The 23419-nt window shown below is 36.8% G+C and overlaps 1 protein-coding gene across 2 annotated transcripts in view; it reads left to right on the forward strand.

The window, feature by feature from the left end:
• PLXDC2 (plexin domain containing 2) overlaps positions 1–23419 on the forward strand; it is a 469249-nt gene that overhangs the window by 200626 nt on the left and 245204 nt on the right. The window lies entirely within an intron of this gene.

Here is a 23419-nt window from a genome sequence, read left to right on the forward strand (position 1 = left end):
ATTTAATGACCAATACCTTGGATTATTTAAATATGTTCTACTCTACCTCCAAAGGGGAGACAAATTAAACAATGTGGCAGTGGCCTCTGGAGCTTGGATATTATTATAACCGTCCCCCCAAAAAAAAGGCTCTTAATGTTTTTTGGAAAAGTAATGGCATTTAAATATATATATGTATATATATAATATTTTAAATATATATGTTTATATATATTATCTGCAATACAATGTTTATATATATATTATCTACAATTCATATTGTTTCAGAAAAATAAAGCATTAAAGAGAAAACATGATAGAATTAATCATCGATAAATAACTACATGTGTCTTACTAAATTATCCTCATTTATTCACATTTTACTCTTTGGGAACTACCGCTTTACAAATTCTTTACTGTAAATCTAAACATTTCTCTCAGTGTCATAATTACCTTATAAGTACCTGCTGTGGTTTGAATGTGTCCTCCAAAAACATGTGTTTGAAACTTGACCTATAGGCAACAATGTTGGGAGGTGGGGCCTGATAAGAGGTAATTAGGCCATGAAGGTTCTGCCTCATGAATGGATTAATGCTGTTTTTGATGGAGGGGTTTCTGATAAAAGGAGGAGTTCGGCTCCCTTCTCTTGCTCTCTCTTGCCCTCTCTTTGCCCTTCTTCCATGGATTAACACAGCAAGAATGCCCTAATCAAATGCTGCCCCTTCCATCTTGGACTTCCCAGCATCTAGAATCATGAGCCAATATGCTTCTGTTCATTATAAATTACCCAGTCTGTGGTATTCTGTTATAGCAGCACGAAATAGACTAAGACAGTCTGCAATCAACAAAAGTTATTTATAGGCAGCCACTTTCAAAAAAATGTTTTATTAAAAAAACCTGCAAATTATTTGATTACTTAATATATTTCTCAATTTATAGCTGCTGCATTTAAGATGGCATATGATGACAGAGACAGGGTAGAAAAGAGAATTTATTTATTCATTCTGGATCTCTGGAGCCAGACTTCATTACTCTAGAAAAAGCAAGAATTAAGAACTCTTATTTCAACTGCCAGGACATTGCTTTTCCTTGTTCCTATTCTGCAGGCCAATATATTGATTGATCTTATATATAAGATGTATTGGTCAATGTATTGGTCTGCAGAATAGGAACATACATGATTTTCTGGGGGAAATTTCCACCTACAGTTTCCAAGGCAATCTGCTTATTTTGCCTCCTTGGCTTTTGAAAACATTCCTTTTATTCCTCTATATGTTTTAAACACTATTGTTGGCATTTTTCTTGTAATAAAAAACTCTAAGCCATCACAAGTTTTGTAAAATTTCAGCTACATAAGGGAACCAAATATGTGTTGAATTTGATAAATGATGTCCTTCATATTGGACTAATTAGTAAGAAATCATCAAGTCAAAATAATCTAGTGCAGAGACCTCTGTTGAACTTTGGATTTTATGCTAGTTGTAACAGAACACTGATGTGCTATTTGTTCATGCCTGTTCCTACTCATCTGATTCCAAGGAATATTTTTGAACAGTCTTTGGTCTCCAATTGAGCATATGAATTCTTCTCATTATTCTCCTTCCCCGTTGTCTCCATTCTCGCTCTCTGAAGTAATAAACTTTTTTTCTAGAGGAAAATCCAAGGACAATTTTTGTTCTTGTTTTTGTTTTTCTTTTTTAAAAAATATTTTCTAATTTTATTTTAGATACAAGGGGTATGTGTGCCGGTTTGTTACCTGGATATATTGTGTCTGATACTCAGATCCTGAGCACAGTACCCAAGAATTATTTTTACAACCCTTGATCCCCACCCTCCCCAATCTAGTGGTCCCCAGTATCTATTTTTGCCTTCTTTAGGTCCATGAATACCCATTGTTTAGGTCCTACTTATAAGTGAGAACATGCACTATTTGGTTTTCTGTTCCTGCACTAATTCTTATAGGATAATAGCCTCTAGCTGCATCCATGTTTCTTAAAGGACATGATTTCATTCTTTTTCATGGTTTCATAGTATTCCATGGTGTATATGTAGCACATTTTCTTTATCAAATCCACCATTGATGGGCACCTAGGTTGATTCTGTGTCTTTGCTATTGTGACTAGTGCTGCAATGAACATACAAGTGCAGGTGTCTTTTTGGTAGAACGATGTATTTTCTTTTGAATATATACCCAGCAATTCCACTGCTAGTTGATAGTTCTATTGTAAGTTGAATGGTAGCTCTGTTTTAATTTCTTTGAGAAATTGCCAAATTGTTTTCCACAGTAGCTAAACTAGTTTACATTACCACCAACAGAGTATAAGGGCTCCCTTTTCTTTGCAACCTAGCCAGCGTCTATTGTTTTTTTGACTTTTTTTTTTTTTTTGACAGTTTTCCCATTGTTGCCCAGGCTAGAGTGCAGTGGTGCGATCTCAACTCACTGCAACCTCCACCTCCCAGGTTCAATGATTCTCCTGCCTCAGCCTCCCAAGTAGCTGGGATTATAGGCATGCACCACAGTGCCTGGCTAATTTTGTATCTTTAGTAAAGACAGGGTTTCTCCTTGTTGGTCAGGCTGGTCTCAAACTCCCGACCTCAGGTGATCCGCCTGCCTTGAACTCCCAAAGTGCTGGGATTACAGGCATGAGCCACAGCGCCTAGCCTTGACTTTTTAATTCTAGCCATTCTGACTGGCACGAGATGGTATCGCATTGTGGTTTTGATTTGCATTTCTCTGATGATTAGTGGTGATAATCTTTTTTTTTGCATGTATGTTTTGCTGCTGGTATGTCTTCATTTTAGAAGTTTCTGTTCATGTCTTTTGCCCATTTTTAATGTAGTTGTTTTTTACTTATTCAACAGTTCAAGTTCCTTATACATTTTGGATATGAGACCCAAGGATAACTTTGACATAAGCTTTTTTTCACTTGTTTTCCCCTCTAGATTATTATTAATATTTTCACCATTGAGTAATAATTTTAATTTTATATATAAATTAACTAAATTTATTATATTGCTGACAATTCTAAGCACTTTGTATTCACATTACAGATTAGTGTAAAGAACTACGTAGATAAATTCAGGCAGAGGAAATCTATGAGCAAATGAAACTTGTCTACTTTTACAAGCGTTGAACTTTACAAGTATATGGAGCTCTAATGCAGAGCATTCGATTATTCAATTGAGTTCCTTTTCTGATTTCTTTTGGACTTTTCATCTAAGATACATAGGTAAATCAAGTGGTTCTAGGTTATGTTATTAAGGCGATCACTTAATACCTATGTTCTCCACTAAACTATAAGCAGTGTAAATGCAGAGACTATGGGTTTTTTTATATTGCTGGCTGTATATTTCTTAAAATGAAATTCTCCTGAATAAATGTTTTTAATATCCTAATAGCGAATGACATTTTGTCTAAAAAGGCAGCTGGTTGGTATTTGAACTGCATAGACTTGGAAAGAGAATATTCTCCTTCTGTGAGTCTCCACCCAAGGGTATCAAATACCAGTAAGAAGTCCAAACTGGTCAATGTAATCACGTGATTTATCTCCTTGAAGGAAAGAAAAAATAAGTGAAGTGGTATCATTTCAGGAAAGTGGTTCAACTTTTAGCTTTTTAAGGGTCAAGTATGATGAATAAAATTACCTGAAAATCTCCTACAGATTCCAAAGCCCATGCCATATTCTAGACCAATTAAATCTGAACCTGGGCTGAAGGGCAGGATGTGATTCCAACAGGCAGACAAGTCTGGGAACCACCAAACAAGAGCAGATACCACAAATTAGCCAAAATTTCTAAACTGATGGATGCACAAATTTAATCTTCCCCAAACTAAATATAACCTCTTTCTACTAAGTCCTATGTATAATTAGCATTATATTCTAATCTACTGAATATAATATACTTTTATAATATATTCTAGTATATTGAATATAATATACTTTTATAATATATTCTAGTATATAGAATATAATATACTTTTTTAATATATTCTAATATATAGAATATATTCTAATATATGTAGACACACCCAATTTAATGCTTTGCATGGCATAGTTATGCAAAGCCTAGTTCTTATGTGCGGTGGTCTCAATGTGTCCCCCAGAATTCATATGTTTGAAGCTTAATCTCCAGTGCAACAGTGTTGAGAGCTGGGGCCTAATGGGAAGTGTTTATTTTATAAGGACTCTGCCCTCATAAATAGATTAATGTTGTTATGAAAAGGGCTTGAATCATTGGATTCATCCCCTTCTCTCCTTCTCAGTGTGAGGATACGGTGTTTGTTCTCTCTTGCCCTCCTGCCTTCTACTATGTGAGGATGCAACGGGAAGGCCCACACAGGTGCCAGTGCCTTGATCTTGGACTTCGTAGCCTGTAGAACTGTGAGAAAACGAATTCCTTCTTTTTATAAATTACCAAGTCTGTTGTAGCAGCACAAATGGATGAAGGCATTGTGCTTGCAGTCTAATTAATGATCTTTAAAATTGTGTAGATATCCCAGCATGATGCAGCTTGTCCATTGCACTTTTGAAGATACTTTCTCTCGACACTTGTTTTGAAGCTGGGATAACTTGAAAAAATATATATATAATTCTACATCAAATCAATGCAGCAGAAACCATGATATCATGATTCCATATTTATATTTGGAACACGTATAGGTGCAACCTGTGAAACATTTAAAAAATCTCAGAAATTGTCTAGATCCGATATCCATCAAGGAAGAGAAATCTGGACACAGCCTACTTTTCTGAGATTGATTTCAACACGGGTAGAACTTTAAGAGTCACCATTTCAAAAACAGACTTAGGACTATTTGTTTTCTTACACTTTTCTGGAACATAAACCTTGCTGTACATGATGTGCAAAGTGGTAAGCTCTAAATGGACAGAAGTGAAATTCTTACATTTTGATCACTCTTTAAGGATAAATTGAAATATTTTATGGATTTCTAAAGTCTTGGCTTGGGCATGGTCATGTAGAGTACACTGTGTTGCAATTTGGAAATTTCAGCTAATTGGTGTTACTTGCTCTTAATTCAGCGGTTCCCAGACTGGTCTGCACATTGGGATCACACTATGCATTCCATCTCAAAATTTTATTTAATTGGTCTAGAGAGTGGACTGGGGTTTGGAATTTTTCAAGGTCTCCAGGTGATTCTAATACCCAGACAAATTTGAGAATCACTGCTCTAGTTCAAAGGGATTTGTTAGGTCGTGGCGTGTCCCACTTTAAGCATATATCAAATACTCAGTGAGAGAAAAATAGAAATGCAGGTGTTATTTGAATGTGAGAGGGAGGCCTCTCAATTACAGGTGATTTCTCCTAAGACCTTGCTTCTGTGAGTTGCGAATGCATTATATGTGGGAATCAATGGTATTATTTTCCCATATTTGTTTTTTAGTATTTAAAATGCTATATAGATATACCAGGTTCTGTTTCAAAATGTTAACTAGCGTAAGTTACTCTAAACCTTCTGGACTGTCTCAGTTATACTAAGTACTTCAGGGTCGTTTCTGAGTGCTCCTCTCCTTCTCAAATACTGGCAAGTCTTTCAGATTTTTTACAGCCTTTCTCATAACAACTCTTTCTCTTTTGCTCTTGTTGGTAACCCAGTATGAGCTATTATGATTTTTATTCTTTGCCTATTGAAATAGCTTCCAAACCAATGTCTGATTATAATTTGTACCTTCTCTGTTCCACCCTTTTTCTAGATTGTTCCTTCTAAGTCCATTGCTTCCAAGGCTCTCATCTTTTACAGAATCAAGTTCAGACTTTCGGGGCAGACATTTGAGGCTTTGTGCATTCTAATTTTGGCATATCAAACTGTCCTCAATTCACATTACTCCTTTGTATGAGCTTTTGTTCTGGAGAGTTTCTGTATTACTTCTAGTTTAATTCTGCCCTTTTTCCTATGATCAGACCAGTCCCTCTGACTAGAGTGACCTTCTCAAATTCTAAATCCTTTTTCCAGGGCCAGGTTTAATGCTTTTACTTCTATGAACCTTATTTTTCTTACCTTTAAAACTGAATGAAATTTCCTTTCTTAAAAGGCTTATAGACTGAGTCTTGTCTTTAGTTCAGCAGTTATCTTCTACTGGTTTGGAAAAGAGATTTGAATATCTGTATCATCTTACCAGGCTGCAGACTTCTAGAGAGCAAAGACTAGATCATAAATACCTACTTGCCCTTCATACCTCCCACATACATAATCCATGCATCATGAATACTTGTTAACTTAAGTGCATGACATGTAAAAGATATGCTTGTAAAAAAAAATAGGCCATTTGACGGCATCTTCTTATACTGGACTATAGTCTCTTGAATGTTTTCCCGTATATTTCTTTTTCTTGGGGTCTTTCCAGCTAGTTCTTAGGAAAGTGAAAAGCTAATAATATTGATTCCCCTCCTCACCCCTGGGAATTTGCGAGACAGAACCAAAACAATAAAAAAAAATAAATAAATAAAGAACAAATACTTTTTGGGCTGCACTGAAATAAAATCTCTTTTAGCTATCTTGTAATTTTATTACAAAGTATAAATGACAGTTTTATAGATCGGAAAGAGAATATTTCTGCAAAATCAGCAAAACCATATTGTGAAAATATTTGTCTGAAAGTATCATTGGTAATTTTAAAACAAAACTGCTCAACGGATTGTGCTTTTTCTTCTTGCTTCTTTATTTTTAATAACTCATGAAAGGATTTCAAGCTCTCTTCTTTTGTTCTGCCCTTATTTACCCTCCACTTCAGCTACCTGACATTAAGTGAGTTGGCAACAAGGTTTTCCCTCTTCTAAGATGTTATCCTGGAAGAATTTATCACTTGAATTTGGCTTTTAAATTCTTATTTAGAAAGCAGTAGGAAGATTTATACTGCTAAAAGTTCCTCTATGCCAAATGAAGGCACTCTTACAGATTATTTGAAAAAAAATGGATGCTACTTAAGAGTATTATGAAAATGATCTCTCAACAAGGTGAAAATGGGTACAGCATCTCTTTGGGGCAGAGTGGCCATATAGTTACACGTAGCCAGACAGCTCAATGGCTCAGGAACAAAACAAACAAACAAACAAACAACAACAACAACAACAAAATACTGGATGGCATTGTATTATACAAATGGCCACGAATTCCTGCAGTTCCTTTTATAAGGAAATAGGATCTCTCTTCTCACCTCTTCAATCCAGGTCATGCCTTGTGACTTGTTCTGATGAAAACAGTGTGAAGTGACATTGTGTACCTTGTAGGCAATGCCTCTAGAGGTTGTACAGCTTCCACTCTTACCCCTCTTAGATTCTGTCACTTTATGATGTGAACGAAATCCTCTGAAAAGGAATTTGCAGGAAAGAGACTTTATTCCAGTGAACAATTTGCAAACCAAGGAGATGCAGCAGCCTCTGGTGTAAAACAAAGGTACATTCCAGAGAGCAAAGGGAAGGCTCAGGTTTTGTAGCAAAGATTCCTGCCACAGTTCCCAATCAGGTCTGTTTATGTAAATAAAGGATCAAAACTTGCTTAGCTCTGATTGGTAGATACAGCTGAGCCCTGACTCGTTTATACATCTGAGCCCTGACTGGCTGAGAGAGGTGAGCGCTGATTAGTTGATTCAGGTGAGCTCTGAAAGTCCCCAAAATAAAAAGGTGTGGGTTTCTGGGGATCTCAGAGTACGTGTTTGACCCGTTATCAGCCAATGGCCACTTGGCTCTATTTTAAATTTAGGCCCAGTTACTAACTTGAGATCTGCCTTGAAGAACTGGCTCTTACAGATTCATATTTGTTCATTGTGAATAAACCCAATCTAGCCCACTTAGAAATGAGATAGCAAATGGATATAGAGACCCTAAACATGTGACCAAGGCTGACTGGGACCAACCAGGCCCAGCTGACATACCAACTGATTGCAGGCCAGCAGTGAACTCAGCTGACACTGTGTGGAACACAAAGAATTGGGCTTAGTGGTTTATGCCTGTAATCCCAGCACTTTGGGGGACTGAGGCAGAAGGACTGCTTGAGGCCAGGATTTCAAGACAAGCCTGGGCAGCATAGTGAGGCCCTGTTTTTATCAAGCATGGTGTCATGTTCCTGTAGTCCCAGCTACTCAGGAGGCTAAATTAGGCGAGCCTCCTGAGCCCATGAGGTCCAGCCTGCAGTGAGCCATGATTGTGCCACTGCTCTCCAGCCTGGGTGACAGAGCAAGATCCTATTAAAAAAAAAAAAGTCACAGTGCTGGATTCTTCGTAACAGCAAGGAAGAACTAGCAGCACATTACAAACCAGTCCAATTTACTTATAAATTTGATTCACTATTCAGTTTTTGATTCTTGAAATGTCCATGCTCTATTACAAAAAGTCCCAAGCCACTTCTGTTGGTAGTCTACTGCTAAGTAACAAACAACTCCAAAACTTGATGGCTTAAAACAACTATCTCTTCATTCAGGATTCTTTGGATCGGTGAGGTGCACTGGGCTCCATGCCCAGCCCATTGTGACCTTTTTTCTAGGAGATGACAAAGCCAAATAAATTAGCCTTGTAAAATATAAAGAAGCGCTAACATCAACAACTGTGTGTTGAATATGTATTAGGTATTAGGCAAAGTTCTAATCACTATAATACAGAATTGGACACAATACAGGAAGTTGTTTTTATTATTTATTTATTATTTTGAGATGGAGTCTCACTCTGTCACCCATGCTGGAGTGCAGTGGCGTAATCTCGGCCCACTGCAACCTCCCAGGTTCAGGAGATTCTCCTGCCTCAGCCTTCCAAGTAGCTGGGATTACAGGTGTGTGCTACCACATCCAGCTAATTTTTTGTATTTTTTGTAGAGACAAGGTTTCACCATGTTGGTCAGGCTGGTCTTGAACTCCTGACCTCAAGTAATCTGCCCACCTTGGTCTTCCAAAGTGCTGGGATTACAGGCTTAAGCCACCATGCCTGGCCCAGAGAGAGATTTTTAAAGAAGTTCAGTGGAGGTGAAAGAAGGAAAAAGATCTGATGATAAACAATGTTTTAAAGGAACTTAAAACAGACTAAGGGAGGATTATTTCCGAGGCATGAAACAGCAGGTGCAGTGTATGATGTTGGAGAATATGGACATATCATGGGACAATAAGAAAACCAGTGTGGTTGGTGTGGCATGTGAGATGAGGAAAATGAAGTTGGAGAGATGGTTGTGTCAAGCACAGTGCATGGTAAGGGTATTGGATTTTATTCTAAGTGTGATGGGAAGACTCATTTGAACAGGGGCATGATATGATTAGATTTCTGGTTTAATAGATTTACTTTTCAAAAGGATTACTCTACTATGTAGAGAATAGAGTGAGGGGAACTTGTACAAGAAACAGGGAGACCAGTGAGAGAGCTCTTACAGAAGGTCTGATAAGTAGCCTAATAGAGACAATCTGAGCAAGTGTGATTGTTTTCTGAGATCCTAAAAATTTTGATAACTACAAGGTATTGTGGAAGTGGAGAGAACATTGACTCCGGAGTTTGTATGTGCTCTATAGAACTGGTTTTATATCCCTGGGATTTATGTAGTGCTAGGGAAGCTACTCCATATGTCTCAGCTTCAGTTTCTTTATTTTTAAAGTGGCATCTAATTCACTGGTTTCTTGGGAGGATTAAATATATAATATATATTATGTGCCAAGCAGAGAACTTCGGAATATCACAGGTACATAAATGTTTGTTACATTTATTACCCAGTTTTTTGTAAATATGTGATTAATCATTTTCTTAGTTTTAAAATAAAGGATCCACACCACATGTTCTCACTCTTGGTGAGAATTAAACAACGAGAACACTTGGACGCAGGAAGGGGAACATCACACACCGGGGCCTGTTGTGGGGTGGAGGGAGGGGAAAGGGATAGTATTAGAAGATATATCTAATGTAAATGATGAGTTAATGGGTGCAGCACACCAACATGGCACATGTATACATATGTAACAAACCTGCACGTTGTGCACATGTGCCCTAGAACTTAAAGTATAATAAAAAATATATAACAAAGAAAATAAAAAATAAAATAAAATAAAGGATCCAAGAGAAGAAACAAGCACCAAAATCCCAGTATTATAGATGGCAGGGATTGAGGCAATGGATTAAAGATGGAGAGAATGTAGAACCCTAATTCAATATTCTTGATACTTCTTGAAGCTTGCTGGAAATATTTTTACATAAGGGGATGCTGAAACAGAAAGTAAGTGGCCCATTTCTTCTTCATTTTGGCATTCCAAGTATTATAGCATATTTATTCATTTCTAGTTTACTAGTATGGCCCCAGTTTATCAATTATGCATTGTATTAGTCTGCTCTCGTGCTACTAAATAAAGACATACCCAAAACTGGGTAATTCATAAAGGAAAGAGGTTTAGTGGACTCGCAGTTCCACAGTGGCTTAGGAAGCCTCACAATCATGGCAGAAGGTGAAGGAAGAGCAAAGGGACGTCTTCCATGGTGGCAGGCAAGAGAGAGAGCATGTGTGGGGGGTAACTCCCCTTTATAAAACCATCAGATCTCATGAGACGTATTCACTATCACAAGAACAGCGTGGGAAAGATTCACCCCCATGATTCAATTACCTCCCTCGAGTTCCCTCCCATGACACGTGGGAATTATGGGAGCTACAACTGGAGATTTGGGTAGGGACACAGCCAAACCATATCATGCATATATTTGTAGGTTGTTTTAAAAAATTAATTTGCTTTAAAGCTGTGTTTTCTCTTTATTACTGTTCTTTTTCTCTTCGCATGTTCATCATTCCACAAAACAATGCCATAACCTTTGAAGGTGAGACAAACTAAGATAATATGAAATCTATTGTAATTTTGTTTTTGACTCTTAGTACCAAGCATCCTGTTTTTTAAAAAAGGTTTTATTGTGCAAGATGTGAAAAAGCTAATTATGAGAATTTTTTATCCAAAAATAAATATATAAAGAGAGACTCCTTCAAGGTTTAGCTACACATTGTTCTACCATTTTGAAATATTATAAGTTTGAAAACAATTACCCAACATAGCATGTCCTCTTTACCTGTCCTTCCTGTTAAGTTTTTAAAATGCAATCCCAGAATTTCAATTACATATATATGATTTCATTTTAGAGGTAGCTGTTAATCCCATTAGACAGAAATATATTTTGATACTAGGTTTACTATTAAAAGTAACAGTATTTTCATAAAATTAGGTTGATTAAATATTTCTCTTCTCTTTAGGGTAATAATTCTCTATGCTAGCATAATATATGCTATTAATGGTCAATTTATTTGATTGCTACTCTTTCTATGCTTGTTCTGTTTGAGACATATTTTTGTAATTAAAGTGATATGCTTAGAGGCACATACAAAATTCAGTAAAAAGGGAGTTTTCAGAATATCATTTATTTGTAAAATTGTTTTCCAATATTAGAGGCTACAGAACATTGCTCACTCTGTAAAGTCTGGTTTGAGATCTCTAATGTTTGAGGAGAATTCATGCTTCTATTAATGTTAATAGCATAAGAATGTAGAATGCCTGATTTGTTTTTGTTGCCATGGTTTATAATCGTGTGATACATACAACATTTCTATCAAGGACAGATTACATATATGACAGTGATTCCGTATTTTTACTGTAAGTTTTCTGTTAAGATACACAAATCCTTACCATTGTGTCACAGCTGCTTACAGATTTCAGTACAGTAACCTGCTGTACAGGTGTGTAGCCTAGGACAGTAGACCATACCACATAGCCTAGATGTGAAGTAGATTATACCATCTAGGTTTGTGTAGGTACACTCCATAATGTTTGTACAATGATGAAATTCCCTAATGACAGATTTCTCAGAAACTTGTCATTAAGCAACCCATGACTGTTTGTTTTAACAAAAGTGATGTCTAATAGCATTTTATAGTTTCCAACATATATTCACATGTTTATCTCAAGTAGACATAACTCCAATGTGATGACACTAGTTTTATTCTAACTTCCGTTTTGTAATCTTGAAAATAGAGGCTCGGAAAGTTATCTTTATTTGCAAAATGATGTGCAGAGGGGTAATGTAATATTAGATTCTAACTCTATGGCAAACGACATCAAACCTCCCAGAAAAATTCCATTTACAGCTGATTAATTCTTGTTAATCACTTCCTGAATCTGGGAGGCTAAGATTTTAAAGACATGGAGAAGTTAGAAACAAAGAAAAAGGGCTAAAGAAAAGTTTCATTCTCTGACATTAAATGAGTAATAGTATTTTCAAATATCTGACTCATTAAAAGTATATTAGGTAAAATGTGGTGGCTCATGCCTGTAATCCCAGCATTTTGGGAGGTCGAGGAGGGTGGATCACTTGAGGCTGGGAGTTCGAGACCAGCCTGACTAACATGGTGAAACACCGTCTTTACTAAAACACAAAAATTAACTGGGCATGGTGGTGCATGACTGTAATCCCAGCTACTCCCGAGACTAAAGCAGGAGAATTGTTTGAACCCGGGAGGCAGAGGTTGCAGTGAGCCGAGATTGCATCACAGCACTCCAGCCTTGGTGACAGAGCGAGACTCTGTCTAAAAAAATAAATAAATAAATAAATAAATAAAATATATGATTACCTTTCACTGGAAATACCAGACTAAACAGTAACAGTTACTTTAGAAATCAGATTATTGGCCAAGTAGTCACAAGTTGGTAGAAAGAAACCACCCAGCTTTTCCACAGAAGTTGATTATGTGAAATTCTTAACTGAGTTATAATTTTTAGAAGTTGATTCTGAGTAAATTTTTGCATAATTCTTTTAAAATTATAAATAGAAGTCAGTTATCAATTTTTTTGGTAAGAAATAGATCAAGACAGATAACTGTGGATTTTTCCAAAAGCCTTCTTATATTAGAAAGCTTGGATGGCAATTCTGATTAGTACTAGAAAATGACAAGAGTTTTCGAAAGTAATATATCTGGCATCTGGGGCTTTTTTACAAAACCAAACTTAATAAAGGAACTGTATGTGTGTGCTGTGGACTAACATTGTACCCCCCACCCACTCCAAATGCATAGGCTGAAGCCCTAGGCCCCAGTGTGACTGTATTTGGAATCAAGGCTTTAGGAAGTAATTAAGGTTAAATGAGGCCATAAGGGTGGGACCCTAATCCCATGACATTTGTGTTCCTATAAGAGGAGGAGAAGACTCCAGAGAAGTCTCTCTCCATCTCCTGAGGACACAGGGAGAAAGGAGCCCTTTCCAAGCCAGGAGGAGAGGCCTCAATGAAAACAGAATCAGCTGGAATCTCGATCTTGGACTTCCAGCCTCCAGAATTGTGAGACATAAATTTCTGTTGTTTAAGTCATCCAGTCTATCATACATTGTTATGGTAACCTGAACTAAGGCAGTATGTAAACAGTACCCAATTTCCAGCCCTGTTAAATCTAGAGCAGAAATTTCCATCTTTTACAAATGGTGATTTTTTTTTTTAATTATTGGAACATTTTAAGGCCCTCTATACCATAGTTGTTTATTTCCAGTGGATTGGAAAATCACAGTATCAAGAATTACAGAAATAATCAGTGGCTCTGAAAAATGAACATGCATTTTACCCACCACAATTATATTGTGCATTTGAAAGATAGTTGTGCACATATATGCAAGACCCATAATTTATTCTGTTTATGTAGATAATGCATAGGGTCTCCAAGATTCTTATATTTATTTTATTCTTTTTTTTAATTGTTTTTATTTGTTTGAGACAGTCTTGCTCTGTCGCCCAGGCTGGAATGCAGTGGCATGATCTTGGCTCACTGCAACCTCCACCTCCTGGGTTCAAGCGATTCTCCTGCCTCAGCCTCCCGAGTAGCTGGGACTACAGGCAAGTGCCACCACTTCTGGCTAATTTTTTTTTTGTATTTTTAGTAGAGATGCGGTTTCACCATGTTAGCCTCAATCTCCTGACCTCGTGATCCGCCCGCCTCAGCCTCTCAACATGCTGGGATTACAGGCATGTCCTTCAGAAGAGTTTACTTAAGTGGCCCTCCTAAAAACGTTCGTGAATTTTGCCTCAAACTTTGGGGCCGATCTGCAATTTATCCACAAGGATGATTGTGTAACAATGCAACTGATACCAGTGCTAACTGTAACTAGTTACCTGCACTAGCTATTCAAATACATGCTTTTATCTCTCTTAGTGAGGACCGCTTAAATCAGGCAAATGGTCTTCTGAGTTATACCTAGCAATCACTTTCTATTTGCCTTTTGGCCAAAAGATCTTAGAACCTTAGTTAAAAGGCATTCCATGAGAGATCTAGTTCAACTCCTTCCTATACAGACTAAAGCCTGGAACTTACAGTGGCTATTTAGAGTCAGAACCTGTACTTCAACTGAAATCTCCTCTGAGCTACATTATTTTAATGTTAATTTTATGTATTTTAGTAGAAATCTCATACATATTCTAAATGTTTTTTTTAATCACATTTTTTGTTGAGTTTGTGAAGCCCTCAGAAATCCCTTGTAAGTTGGCAGTGCGCCTAACTCTGCCTCAGATTCTCTTTCTGGCATCTTCTTCTTTTTTTTTTATTTTTATTTTTTATTACACTTTAAGTTCTAGGGTACATATGCACAACGTGCAGATTTGTTACATATATATACATGTGCCATGTTGGTGTGCTGCACTCATTAACTCGTCATTTACATTAGGTATATCTCCTAATGCTCTATCTCATCACTCCATGCCTGGGAATAGTCTTTGGGACTCATTCTTTAAAAGGTTCAAAGTTTGTACCAGGGAGTAGGTAAATAAAGGTGTAGTGTACCCAAGTAAAAAATACATTCTATTTCATTTAATAAATGAACCAATATAAACACATACTAATATACCTCAAAATGCCTGTAGATCTAGGCAAGCACTTAACTGAGCTGTGTTAATTTTGTGATGAATTTGAAAGATCACAAGGGTATTGTGCTTTCATGGTCATATAGCTCACCCAACTTGGCATAGCAGAGAGGACGATCTCATCTATGAGAGAGATTGTTACTGGGAAAATGGAAACTGTTTTATAATGGAAATACCGCTGGAATCGTATCTTTAATGTGTTGTACAGTATTCCGACCTTACAGTAAATTCACACACATATACACACCCCACTCTACTAATCTAACGTTTTTAGGAGGGCCACTTAAGTAAACTCTTCTGAAGGACATGCCTGTAATCCCAGCATGTTGAGAGGCTGAGGCGGGCGGATCACGAGGTCAGGAGATTGAGGCTAACATGGTGAAACCGCATCTCTACTAAAAATACAAAAAAAAATTAGCCAGAAGTGGTGGCACTTGCCTGTAGTCTCAGCTACTCGGGAGGCTGAGGCAGGAGAATCGCTTGAACCCAGGAGGTGGAGGTTGCAGTGGGCCAAGATCACACCACTGCATTCCAGCCTGGGCGACAGAGCAAGACTGTCTCAAACAAATAAAAACAATTAAAAAAAAGAATAAGATAAATCATACCTAGAAAAGTCATAGATAAGATATTGCTAGAGGGATAGACTATGCTGCAAATAGATCAAGTAGGTGAAAATTCTTGGGGAGATGATGAAGATATGGGTAAACAACTGTAACAACATGGAAAAGATGTGCATAATGAGAGCTGGTGCAATAGTCTGATATAACCAACAGGAGAGAGATGGATTGATTTTAATTCTTCTGACACTCTAACAGTAAATTGAATTGTATTCCATCTAATTGTTCTTAGTATCTGAAGAAGGTATTAATGTAGTATTTGATGATGGGTACTGAAGTCTATTCAAAGCTAATATGTAATTGTTCTTATCATGCTGAAATTGTCTGGGCTTGATTTAAGGATGCTGAGTACTTTATATTCTGTTCTTAGGCTTTTCAAATGTGTTTAAATAATGTTCGTTTAATATAATTCTTAAGCAACCCAGTGAAAGAAAGCTAAATACTATCATTCACTTTTTGTTGATTAAAAAAATTAATGTGACTTAATTATCTGTCCACACCTCACTCCCTATAGGTCACCTTCTAAGGTAATTGAAAAGGATGGAGATTCAGGGGTGGGACCTTTATCTCACATTGCTTTCAATGAAGTCTGTCTCCAACCCAGCTAGGAGTCCTTACTCATTCCACTGGTCAGTTCTTTAAGTCCAAGACCCCTACCTTTTTCTGTGTGATTTTACTTCTGGCAAAAGAGGGAATCTATGTGCAGGAAAGGCCACACTGAAATGAACTGACCGGATAATTGACCTCACTGAAGTGACACCTTGTTAGGGACCAAGCCAGTAAGAACTAGAGATCACTTCGCCTGTCTGCAAGTTTAATATCTTCAACCACATTATATCTTCCTCCTCCCCTTGGTTCGTTCCTGATCTACCCACAACTAGTGAGAATGTAGCTGTGTGTCCAGTTTACTGTCGATATAAATGAGAGGAAAAAGGAGAAGATTTGGTGATGTTTCTGTAAAACACTTACGACAAAAAATCACTTTATAAAGATTTGAACTCCAATCTCTCATTCAAAATTTAGTGGAAATGAATATTTTACTGCATTTCTCTTAATACTGATTTTATTTATGGCAATTAGTAAAAAAAAAACATTGCACTCTACAGCAGTTATTGAAGCTAGTATTCGAAAGAAAAGGTAATGGAAATGTATATATCAGTTGTTTTGCAGAGCAATTTAAGGTTATTGACCTTGAATCTCCATATCGAATATCTGATCTATAGCATGTTAAAGGATTCTTTTTTGAGAACTTTTCAAAGTACTTATGATAGAAATTCTATAGAACTATTTACTGTGCATAGCATATGGCCTTGTGTCTCTTGATATATGTTGGTGGTTTGGTTCAAAAAATCAACAATTAATACCCTTGAGCATCTTCACAGATTTTCTAAAGCTTTACATAGAGAAAAAGAAAAAAGTGGTTTGCATATAGTGTGTTTATTATAAAAAATTCAAATAATACAGGTGAGAGGGAGGAGAATCCTAAATTCCATCATCTAGAATTAACCAGTCAATATAAGGTTAATATCTCCCACCCATATCTTTAGACAAATTATCAGAGAGGAGAGAGAAATAAGTGAGTAGAAATACACACATTCATATTTGAATGGATGTAACTTTGTAAAACTGAGATTATAGCACAACTGCTGAGGAATAAAAATAAAATTCTAAGCTCGCAACCTGCTGAATCGACCGTTCTTGGCCAAGAGGACCTCAGAGAAACCTTAACAGCTGAGTTCCCGGCCATGGTGGGATGGGAGGTCAGTCATGCCTCAGTGCGCCGCTTCCTTATTAACCTTTAACCAGAATTCTTTCTAAGGAGTAAGCAGAAATCAGCTCTGGAAAACAAGAAACAGATGACTCATTCCTTTATCACCCTTAGCCAATCATCTGAGGCAGCGACTGAATTCCCCCTCCCACTTTGCTGTTTCCACATTACCACTCGCCAGTTTCCCAATGCACCCCTTCCTGAAACTAGACTGCCACGTCTGGACAGGTTTTTACTGACTCAAGGAGGATGCCCAGTGAGAGTTTTCGTGTCCTTGGCTTTACCTTTTGATGTTGGAAGGCCCAAAACTCCACCCTTGGATCATGCTAACACCATTTTTTTGTACATGTGACCCTTGAAGAGGCACAAAGCTTGATTGCACTTGTACATGTTTCTCCTTTCATAAATACTCATGACTCCTCCTGTAGCTTATTGAATATGTATACTCAGCTACCCTAATTAACATAAATCCCCGTCTTGCTCTCGACTTTTGCTGGAGGATACCCTTCCCATTGCAGGGTGGCCAAACTATAGCTTGGAGGAGCTGCCTTGCAGAACGGCTGGTAGCTCTCAGCTGGTTTGTGAGTGGACTACATGAAATGCAATGTGAGATAAAGATCCTATCCCCTCCCTCACCTTTCCCAAGTTTATTAGAATTTGGAAAGCAGAAATAAAGCTTTCTTTCCAAACTTATGAACCTCATGATTCTTCAGCTGACGATACTATGTTTGAGGAAAATAATGGGCTTTCAGTGCCAGGTATACAACCTGAAGGCCACTAGTTTCAGACTTTTACCTTAAAAGGTTACCTAAAACATTAAAATTTGAGTTTACTGTTTTTAAAACTATATTTTTTACTTTCAGATCTATCTGTCAGTTGCCTGCTATGAAACATTAGGTAGTTATTTTTATATTTTCACGGTTGATAGTAATAGCATTCTGATTAATAACCATAATAATGAAATTGTCCTTTTTCCCTTTACATAATTTTCATGGAGACAGTGATCACCATCAGAAGATTTGCTATAGTTTCTCTCTTCCCATAGATAACCACATGCTGAATACAGCTAATAGTTACGGAATTTTTATTATAGGTACATTCATTCACCCATTGGTTGATTCAGTGTATAGTTAGGCATTACATTTTTAAGAAGTTCTTGGTGGTGGCATATTCTCTGTATATTTGTATGTGTTAGAAATATGTTTGTTGCATATATATTTAAATTACAACTTGACTGAACAAAAAAATTCTTCAGTCAGAACTTTATTCTCTGAGATTGTATAAACATTGTTATTATCAGATATTATGGAGAGGTACCAGGTACCAGCTTATTGAATTTTTTTCCTCCATATAGATAACTCAGTTTATCTTTCTAGATGCCTATAAGACTTCCTTGTTTAATCTATTGAAAACCTCATTATGAAATTTTGCAGTACTCAAAATGCTATGGCAGATTTTCTTGAGGCATGATGTTCAAATTCAAGTCTTAATCTCAGAAAAACATTTTTCTAATATATCTTTAATTTTTTTCTACAACAACTACATATGCACCTGATCTCCTTTTTTTTCCCCTGCAATTTATGTGATGACTTTTGTCTTGTCAGCTTGAGATGCCTTAACAAAATATGATAGGCTAGGTGGCTTAAAGAGGAGAAATATTTTTTTCTCACAGTTCTGGCAGCTAAAGGTCTCAAATCAAGGTGCTAGCTGTTTGGGTTCTTAGTGAGGGCTCCCTTTCTGGCTTATAGACAGCCTCCTTCTGTATCCTCACATGAGAGATAAAGAGAGTTAAAAAGAGAGGGAAGGAGAGAAAATGAATCTCATATCTCTTCTTACAAGGACACTAATCCTATTGAATAAGGACCCCACTCTTATGACATTATTTAACCTTAATTACCTTCCTAAAGACTCTATTTCCAAATACAGGCACACTGGGCATTGGGTCTTCCACTTACGAATTTTGGCAACACCAGCATTCAATCCATACGATTCATCCCAGACATTTATTTCATTGTTCTTTTCCATTTCATGTTATGTGTACCTCCGGGCTATTTCCTGTGTCCTGACTGGTAATTTAGTCATGCTTATTCTGGCTTGTAGTGGGTTCATCTGTAATTCTTTACCTGACTACTACCAGTTCAATCTTTCTCTCCTGTAGTTATTTCATCATGTCCTTTTGGTTTCTTATATCAGCATGTTTTTTTCTTAGAGCACAGGGAACTCGTTTATTAACTGTATTCCTGAGGAGTATAATATTCACAAGTAGTATTTTAAAATAGATTTACCTTTAAATGAACTGTGTAGCCCTTGTGAAATCACTCTTATAAGGATGCAATATATTTGTTAAGACTTGGCAAGAACCAAATTATAATCTTCCTTTATTAATTAAGGAATGATCTTCAAGAGGTGGCCAATTGAGTAAATATTAAATAATCGTATAAAGAATTTTGATTATGTTTTAAGTATCCATGTATATCAAATTACTACTACACTGATAGTCATACAATATGTATTTGATCTTTTTTTTTTTTGCTTTTTTTAAGTTCTAAATGAAATGAAGCTGGAGTTCAAATATCATTACTGCATGAGGCAATGTGAGGCATTCATAAACATTACCCATCGTAAAGTCAACACCCATGCTAGAAAAGAAGGCAGCATTAGGGTTAGGAATGATGTAGATTGATTGCTGCAGAATGGCTAAGCTGTGGTTATGATAACTTTTCCTCCGTATTTTTGGTGTAGGTCCGCTGTTTGTCCACAGCTGCACATTTCCATGCATTTTCGAGAAACATGGATTTATACGATTTAATACCACACACTGTGCCACCTACTTTCTCTAACAGTTGGTTTCCTAAATGAATTGGCAACTAGGCATATCACAGTAGTGTTTTGTTTTATTTTCTATGGTGTTAGAAATGGTTTACTTTTGAACAGAAAATGAAAATCTTTGTACTCAAAGTGGCTTTTGACAACTCTTTAAGTGCCATTACTCCTGAGAAAGGATAAGACGTGTTTTGAATAATTTACTAGTGCTAAAATGTCACATGTTTGAGAAATCTATTTTATGGTTTTTCTGAATATCTGAACCAAACACCCCTCTGGAATTTAATAATGTGTGTCTCTGCATTCCTAAGTAAACAATAAATTGTCTTCCTTTTTGAATAAAAGTTGCCATGACAACTTGGCGAGCGTGGGCTATAGAAGTCAAATACCAAGCTCTAGTATTTCAAAGATGTGATATTGTTTTTGGCAGGTCTGATTTAAGAAAAACTGAAGGTGTATTTTCACATAGTATGTCAGTGGTAGACTTCGTAATTAAACTAAATCGTGTATATTTTTGTAGGTAATTCATTATTTAAGTGCAATGATGTTCTTTATGATAACTTCAAGACTCTTTCTTAACTAATCACAGAAATCCAAAGATTAAGGAAAATGCCAAGGTTATTTTATAAATGCCGATTTCAAAAATTATTCTGAACTCAATTCTGAAATTTTGACATTTTAAAGAAAATATCTATTTAGTAATATTCCCGATTTATAGGGAGATTTTGCAGCATCATAGAATCTGTTATGTAATTCACTTAAGATTACATCTTTAACTTCGATGTTCCTGAAATCTTTGTAATAATACTGTCAATAGGGGAAAAAAATAAATTTTGATTTAAACACATTGAATATTTTCTTCCAAACCACCTTTTATACTATTCACTGAAAAATTAAATGAATTATTATTTTACATAATTTAATTTTTAATTTTTAAAAATTTTCTGTGAATGGTATGAAGGGGTGGCTTTGAAGAAGATATTCAATGAAATGAATTCTAGGTGGCCTTGTTCAAATTTGCTTAAGTTTAGTTGCAAGTAAAAAGACCTGTTTTTTCAGTTATGATTCTTTTGGTTGACCATCACCTAATTCAAGGTGATTTAACAATAGAAAAAGACTCAAGGTTTCATGGAAGTGAACAAGTCCAGTAGTAGGTCACATCTAGATAGACTTGCTCAGGGATCTGGCTTTTTCCCCTGCCTTCCTTCCTTCCTTCCTTGCTTCCTTCCTTCCTTCCTTCCTTCCTTCCTTCCTCCCTCCCTCCCTCTCTCTCTCTTTCTCTCTTTCTTTCCTTTCTTTCTTTCTTTCTTTCTTTCTTTCTTTCTTTCTTTCTTTCTTTCTTTCTTTCTTTCTTTTCTTTCTTTCTTTCTTTCTTTCTTTGATAGCGTCTTGCTCTGTTGCCCAGGGTGGAGTGTAACAGGACGATCTCGGCTCACTGCAAACCCTGCCTCCCAGGTTCAAGCCGTTCTCCTGCCTCAGCCTCTGAGTAGCTGGGATTACAGGCATCTGCCACCACGCCTGGCTATTTTTTGTATTTATAGCAGAGCAGGGTTTCACCATTTGGCTAGGCTGTTCTCGAACTCCTGACCTCAGGTGATCCACCCACCTCGGCCTCCCAAAGTGTTGGGATTACAGGCATGAGCCACCGCGTCCAGCCTGCAATTCTTTCTTTAGCTATGTGTTTGCCTCATCTTCAGACAGAATTTCCTCATAATAGCAAAATGGAGCCAGTGGTTCCAGGTCTCACAGCCACACATCTCGGCAATCAGAACAAGGGAAATGATCTCTTCTCTACCTAAATTCCTGAATGTCTCAGTAATTTCTCCTTCTTAGGTTATCTGCTCATGCATGCCACCGACCACTGTGACCAGTGTAATAACATGAGCAAAATGGCTTGTGCCCAATGTCAAGGAAGGTTCCCACCTCCAGATCTTCTGGTGGTGAAGCCCAATACACACAGATGAGTTGAATACATACCAGAGACACATCCACAGTGTGTTTTACCCTCAGACAACCCAAACTATCAGTGTCATTATGAGGTTCTGGAACAGAGGGAGGGCTGGAAACCCATTGAAGTTTCAGAGCTTTTGGGGGCTGCATGATCTTCCTTCTTCTTTCTTTACATCCTCTTTGTTCTTCTTTCTCTGCAGACCTTTCTTTTCTTTCACCAAGGTATACATGTAATTTGTGTTCCATACCCAGAGTTTAATTGCAGATATACCTAGGGCGTTTTGTTTTGTTTTGAAATATAGTCTCACTCTGTCTCCCAGGCTGGAGTGCGGTGGTACAATCTTGGCTCACTGCAACCTCTGCCTCCAGAGTTAAGCAATTCTCCTACCTCAGCCTCCCAAGTAGCTGGGATTGTAAGCACCCGCCACCACACCCGGCTGATTTTTGTATTTTTAGTAGAGACTGTATTTCGCCATGTTGGCCAGGCCGGTCTCAAACTCCTGACCTCAGGTGATCCGCCCGCCTTGGCTTCCCAAAGTGCTGGGATTACAGGTGTGAGCCACTGTGCTAGGGTCTTTATTACATAAAAAAACTTACTGTTAACATTTAATCACTATTCTCAACATTTACATTTGGATCATAGTCTCTCTTTTAGTCACGAGGCAAAATCTATTTAGAACACTGTGTAGAATATTCTTTTCCTTTTTGTAATCAGTTACATATATATCTCGATTGATGATTTGTTAAAAAATACATGGGATTCATGTTCTGACTGGATTTCAAGAATAATTTTATTATATTTAATTATCACTTAGATGATAAATGAATTAGACAAAATTCACATCCTAAACCTTATTATTCAAATCATAGACCTATTTATTCAACATTTTTTTCTTACATTTACCTGAATGTTTTAAAATATTTTTTGTCTACTAACTCCTCAAATTGATTTCATCGTTATAAAACATTACAATCAGAATTAGCCAAGAATCATGTAATTTTTCTGGGCATTTCTCATCAAAATTGCCTCTTAAAACATTTATATCTCCTCACTGAGTGGGAAACATGACGAATAAAGGCTTTGTGACAGGCAGTATGGTAACACCAACAATGAAATTCAAATAAAAGTAGAATGTAGTAACTCAAATCAAAGGAAAAAATATATTGCCTCCATTTCTAGGACCATTAGCTGAAAGCAGGCCCTGATATAACCTTATTTTTAAAGAAGTTTGAATTTGTTATTACTAATCATACTTACACCTTAAGTTTTTAGTAAAAAGTTCAAAAGAGACATTTTTGTTCAAAAGGACCTTTTTGTTCTGGTGACAGATTAGATCTTTGTACCCAGTGTGTATTTCCTTCTAAGTCTTATATATTTAACAGTTTCCTCTAAAGAAGACTACTAATTTTACACACACACACACACACA

The sequence above is a fragment of the Symphalangus syndactylus genome, chromosome 10 (genome assembly GCF_028878055.3).
Source record: "Symphalangus syndactylus isolate Jambi chromosome 10, NHGRI_mSymSyn1-v2.1_pri, whole genome shotgun sequence".
Classification (NCBI taxonomy): Eukaryota; Metazoa; Chordata; class Mammalia; order Primates; family Hylobatidae; genus Symphalangus; species Symphalangus syndactylus.